Below are 6,473 nucleotides of genomic sequence, written 5' to 3'. Positions count from 1 at the left end.
CTTAATACGCCGCCCATTGTACTGTCCTACATTTTTTTTTAAAGAAATTACATGTCAATTTGTTTCAGAGCTCTCTTCACGGAAATTGACATATATAAGGACCTATTAAATCCAAAGATACTAAATACTGTACCCTTCTAGAACATCACTAACACTAGATAGGAACTGTTGATGTGATTCTCACGCTGCCCATTGTACTGTCTTACATTTTTTGAAAGAAATCACTCATTTTACCATTAAAGTGTATCGTTCAATAGAGATATATCGCAATAGAGGATATGTTATATCGGGGACATTTTTTACATTGAAGGAATATAGTTTTAATCGCAATAAAGAGTTTATCGTTATAAAGATAATCGTTATACGGAGATTTGACTATCGGGTGATTCGAAAGGTATTGTCAAGAATTAGGACGTGAAAGGATTGATCATTTACAAGAAGAAATTTAAGTAGCTAACAATAGGTAGCATTTTTCAAGCTATGATTGTTTTAATAAATTATTTACGGAATTTAACTCAATATGGTTCGCATTTGGCGCATTTTTCAAGCTCTATGATTGTTTTAATAAATTGTTTAGGAAATTTAACTCAATATGGTTCGCACTTGGCGCAGTTTTCAAACTATGATTTTTTAATAATTTGTTAAGGAAATTTAACTTTTCTTTTGTAGCAAATCAATTATATCCAAACAGTATCATGTTAATTAAACCAACTTATTTTAGTAAATATTGTGTTCACAGGTATGCAGTAATGGTCATCATTAGGGACCGTATTCTGTCCCAGGGCGTACGGAGATAAGGTTAGTTGTTCATAGACTATATTGGCGTGACGTCATTATTTGGCGCGTGGCACAGGAACTGTCGCAGAACACTCGCGTTTTCTTTGTGCTGCAGTCGACGTTCTGTTCATAATTAAAAACTAGCTCTCGAAGACTGTTAAAAATTAATTTTATCGATAAAGATTGTTACTGTGATAACCTTTCCCACAATTTGAATTTTTTGTTCACTTATTTATTTGATTTATTTTTATTGGTAGACTACTGACAGAGTTAAGGCCATAAGGTCTTCTCTTCCACTCAACCAGCATAAAAATACATAGTAAATATAAATAACATAATTACAGAAAACAATGTAATAAAATAGTAATAGTAGTAGTAATAATAATAATAATAATAATAATAATAATAATAATAAGAGTAAATTGAGATGCGTTTAGTTACATGTAGCCTAATTCTAAGATTTAAACAATTACAATTTAGTGTTAAATAAGGGAATTTGGATCGAAGAAATGATTAACATAATGAAAGAAAATTTCTGGCGTATAGTCCGGAGTCGAAACTTTAAAATGTTCTCTGGTATCGAAACCTGAACCTCGTGGTTTATAGTCAAACAAGCTGACCACTGTACCAAGGAGGCATGGTTTTCAAAAGCAAGAGGTAACTTCAGTAATTACTCATATTATTTTCTCTACTTTCTACTCAATCTTAAAAAATTCTTATATCGGATTATTCAATAAAGAATGGGATTTTTTTTTTGCAATATCACCCATTGTCATAATTTCATCATAAATGTTGTTTGCGTCGACCATGTTATTCTTGTACAAGTAGGCCTAACAGTCTCCGTTCAATGCTGTAGGCAGTGGCTCTGAGTTCGTGTTTTGGAATATCTGTCTCAGTGTGTGCGATGGAGTCCGTCAACTCATCAATTGTCGTAGGTTTTCGTTCAGATAGCCCTACAACCAATAATCTGCTGGGTTAATGTCTGGTGATCTTGCAGGCCAAGTTACAGGAAAGTACCTACTTACGTATAATGCGATGACCAGGAGAATCAAAAAGAAACAAACTCGTTGTCAAGGTGATACAAAAAAATCTAATTTCTTGTGTAATAAGCCAGGGTCAAAATTTTTAAGATTGTATAGAAAATAATTTGTTCTATTAAAGTTTACGTCTTACTAAAAAAAAAACTCTATCTATAATGAATATAACAATGTAAATGTTATACGATATCATCTAGCGTGAAAATTATAGCTATAGAATTATAGGTATATGATGTGTAATGTGGTATACCTAATATAAATATAATAATCATTACGTCACATATCACAATCTAATACAGGATGTTATGATAGATCTGTGTATAATGGAATAATTATAATTATCCTGCTTGCATTGGTCCGCTTCTGAGACTAAAGGGAAACAGCAATGTTGAAATTAACAGTGTAAATGTGCAGCATTGTAGTTGAGCTGTGACTGGCTGGACAGAGCGAAGACATTGGCCATCTCCAGCCTCCCCCTCCCCCCGCGAGCTCTTACATGGGCTCCCTTCTCCTCGGATTAATCGCTCCCTGTTTAGCTGGGCATCAATTAAGGAAATGGATCCGCTCCGTCTTTTCTGCAGTCTACTCGTTTCTTCCGCTGCTACCTTCTCGTGCTTCTCTGGAGGATGTGCAAACTGTGGTGGGAGTTTCGCTTGCGACTTCTCGTTTTTCACTGCTTGTATTGTTTGATAATATCTTGTTCATACTATACAAATAAGTATTACATTAGGACTTCGCAACGGAATGATCAGTACTTGGGATTAGCTTAGTAAGAAATATGTATTACAAATGTAGCTTAATGGATGCCAAATTTCAACAATTCTTTCCTTTTATTGTGATAGTGATGTCATCCTGACTATTCCTAATAAAACATTGAAAATGTTATTTATAGGAAAAAATATGTCTCGGCGACTAGTAGTTTCCATATTTGCCGTTACATCAGTGGTCTGTCGGTTCAAATCCGACCAAAAATAATGGACATTTAAAGTTTAAATTGAAATTCAGTTATTGAAATTACAAATTACATATACATGCACATATTTAAAATCTATAGTTTGCACCCAAAATAGCTTAATGCTCATGCTTGGGGCAGTTCGAATTACTTAATTTAATACTACAAACTTAAGTGATAATAATTGAAATTTGAAGTAGAAATTGTGAAAATAAAAAAACACTAGTTGAAAAAGAAAAGGAAAAAAAATATATGTGTGTACGAAAATAATTAAATAATGGGCAATTTCAATTTAAAGAAATGTGTGTAAATTATCTTACTGAAAATATTAAAGTTACTTAAGTCTGGATTTATTTTGACTATTACACTCGTACTACGTTATACTACTTTTGACCAATAAAACGGTACGGGACGACGTTGTTTCAAGCAATTATGGCTGCTTATCCTACTGTTTTTATCAGCACCCTAGCATTTGTTTCTTTCTTTGCCAACGTTGTACTTTTAATAATTGTACATTTAAAAATGATTCATATTTATTTCATCATCCTTAATTAAATCTTTTCTATCATTTAACTTGTTTATATTATTTAGGTTATGTTACAGCTTGTGCTGTATGAGATTATGGATAGTCACATATCAGAGATGTTTTAATATATAGCTATTGATAATTGATTTTCAGGTTATTTTGTAATAGAATTTTGGTTACCACATTTCAAATAGTTTATTCTCATTTATTACGAGACCAAATGCTTCACATTGTTTTCCAGTTTTGTGAATGTTTCTACTAAGGCTTGCTTCGTTCTTGCAGTAATCATTACATCGTCTGCGTACGCAATGCACTGCTTCAGCCTAGTAGATATATTTCCCCTCATATCCATTTGTTTTAAAATAAAATCTATGACTATGCTAAAAAGCGTAGCCGATAGAGAGTCTCCTTGCCTAACCCCAAATTGCATATTGAAACATTCACTGAGTTTGTTATTAACTTTATTTCTTGCTGTTGTGTCAGTTAAGGTTAACCTTTGCAACCTCATAGGATGTAAAAAAAAAGTTCAAATAATTACGGAAGGAAAGAAAATATTTTGAAGGATCCTACTCCAGAAAATCCAATTTCACTTTCTGGGTTTTAAAATCGAAACAAAAAACAGTTCCCAGAGATTGTTATATTTTGATCCACAGTTTCATAACCTCTTTCTAGAGTTTATTTCACATCATCCTACACGAAGGGCTAGTCCAGGCATATCAAAACCCAGCACATCGTGCAGTCGCGCACATTGTGCACTTGTCTCTGTGCTATGTGCAGTTCCTATTCTCCTACCTGGAGGGAGTGAATCGGCTTGGAGGGGAACGCGACAGGGCTGTACATTACCTGCAGTAGCAGAACAGCTTTGGTTTCAGTAACACAGATCAGTACGGGTGTGCTCATTGAGCTGTGATTGTGAATGCGTTATGAAAAATAAAGTGAGGAGTCCACAGATATAACGAAGAAGAGAAATCACGAATCATAAAACGTAATTGTTATGATGTTTTCCTCAGCCAACAGTAATTATTTTAAAATGAAAAGCTTTCATCATATCATGTGGACCTAATAGTGATGTGAGAATTTAAATCAGATTAGTAAAGTTCTCAAAATATGATATTCGCCAGCTCTTATTTCTTAATTAGTACTCTCACGGTAAGACAAACATGACAATGATGTTGTTTTGGAGTCTGTACTAACACATCCATCAATGGTTAGACGACTTACAACTTTTATTTGATAAGCTCATAAGAGATGAGAATAATGTGTGAAGAATACATGTGAGGGTCTTGAGGTTGTAAGGGAAGGAAGAAAACAACTATTTGTAAGGCGGAAAATTTTTCTGGAAAAATAATACATAATGGCGAATTTTCCATCTTACGTTACTATATTATCTTAATATACTTACGTAAATAAATATTTAAACCTAATATAAAGAAAATGTTCTTGCTTCACAGCTTGTGAAGTACTCTTTTAACTTAATTCAGTAACGCTCCCAACTTGCTGATATTTGCTTTCAACGTTTTCCAAATGAACTATGGATAAATTTAAATTGAAGCTTAATTTATCCGATTTATTAATAATAATGTGAATTTATATTAATGTACAGCAAGGAAATGATTCCAGTGTAAAAGCCTCACAATATCCTGTTGCATGTAATCGGGAGTAAAATATTTTCCTTAACATTTGTGCACCAATGGTCCCAATAATGCTTGAGGAACAATGAAAGAGTATTACTTTGAAATAATCAGTAGCTACTACGTAAAATGAAATACTGTATTCGTTTTTTGTTGTTTCGAAATTACTGCAATATTTATATTTTCTTCAAATACTGTATATAAATCATGTAAATAAATGATTCTTTACAAACGACTGCTTTGTGAATTGTAACTGAGTAAGTTTATTGTTTCTTGTGTTACAATTGTCAAATATAGACACTGACAATAAATGTGTTTTTTCCTTCTGCTAAGTATGTTTATAATGTCCAAATGTCAATTTAATTGAACACTAGAAGCGCAGAATAGATTCTTGTACACCCCTCCCGCTAAGAACTGGTAAGAGCAACGCGTGAATGACGCAATCTGCATAGACCGGCGTTCCGTGCATATACACTGCACTTTCAGTGTCTGATTTCTGACATGCCTAGGCTAGTCTGAACGTAAAAGGGACAGACGCGCTCAAGATATTCATGTTACACAGCTGGAAAAAGTGGAATTTCTTTACGATTTATCCGGACCTTCCCCAACTTGAAAAAATAAAAAGAAAGCACTAGAAGCAGCTAATACCCCAGCAAGTACTTGTCTACAGGTTTGTCGTATGTTTTACGCTACCCCGTGCTTTAAGTTACTAGTAGGATGGTTTACGTGAGAAACGATAGATGGATGGATGTTATATGTCCCTGTTTATGACATCGTAGACATGGCCTGCTGCTAACATAAGCAAAGCCCCCTTCGCCTTCTCCCTCTCTTCCTGCGCCATCTCTATCCCACACAACAGAAGTCGTCTAGCATTTTCCGAATACTCTTCCAACTCAATAGAGAGAAGTTTTAGAGATCTCCTCCTCACCCCCGCTATAAGATAAGTAAGAGACTGCGGGTGCGGGGTAACAGTAAATACCCCATAACCCGGACTTTTATATCATGGGTTGTGTGTGGTCAACCTTATGGGCTTGTGGCTTGGTTGTAAGGAATCAGCTGTACACATGGTTGCGATTTACGAGTCATATGTGAGTTTAGGATGATGCCCTGTTCTCATACGGCAGTAACCCTCACTCAACCGCGTTCAGTATTTTAAAGTAACATGCTCGAACACGTTTACCTTTTTTATTGCCGTCTTGAAAACGGATCCATACTACACTGAAATAAATGTACCAACCTGTTTCGGCTACATTCTTCTTCTTTTTTTTTTAAGTTCATTTGTTTCTGTAACGAATTTTCTGACTGTTGATGTTATGTACTAAGTGACAGTGATTCTTTATAAAAGAAACTAATGCTGCATAAGAAGAAACTTTAATAAACGGTATCAAATATTGACTCCTGAAACTAAATTCATTCTGCGTAATACTGTTACTACTACTATTACTGTTATTACTATTAGGCCTACTATTACTACTACTACTACTACTACTATTACTATTACTATTATTATTACTACTACTACTACTACTGCTGCTCTAGATCAGATGGTT

General features: G+C 34.2%; 1 protein-coding gene across 1 annotated transcript in view; it reads left to right on the top strand.

Annotated features, from left to right (window-relative positions):
* The first annotated feature begins 763 nt into the window (after window positions 1-763).
* zfh2 (Zn finger homeodomain 2) overlaps window positions 764-6,473 on the top strand; it is a 570,193-nt gene continuing 564,483 nt past the window's right edge. Inside the window, exon 1 of the mRNA XM_069845224.1 lies at window positions 764-798. The gene's annotated coding sequence lies outside the window, so the exon portion shown is untranslated. The remainder of the gene's footprint in view (window positions 799-6,473) is intronic.

The sequence above is a fragment of the Periplaneta americana genome, chromosome 14 (assembly GCF_040183065.1).
Source record: "Periplaneta americana isolate PAMFEO1 chromosome 14, P.americana_PAMFEO1_priV1, whole genome shotgun sequence".
NCBI classification, from domain to species: Eukaryota; Metazoa; Arthropoda; class Insecta; order Blattodea; family Blattidae; genus Periplaneta; species Periplaneta americana.
The sequence above is the reverse complement of the archived record's forward strand: the minus strand, read 5'-3'. Positions and strand labels throughout refer to the sequence as shown.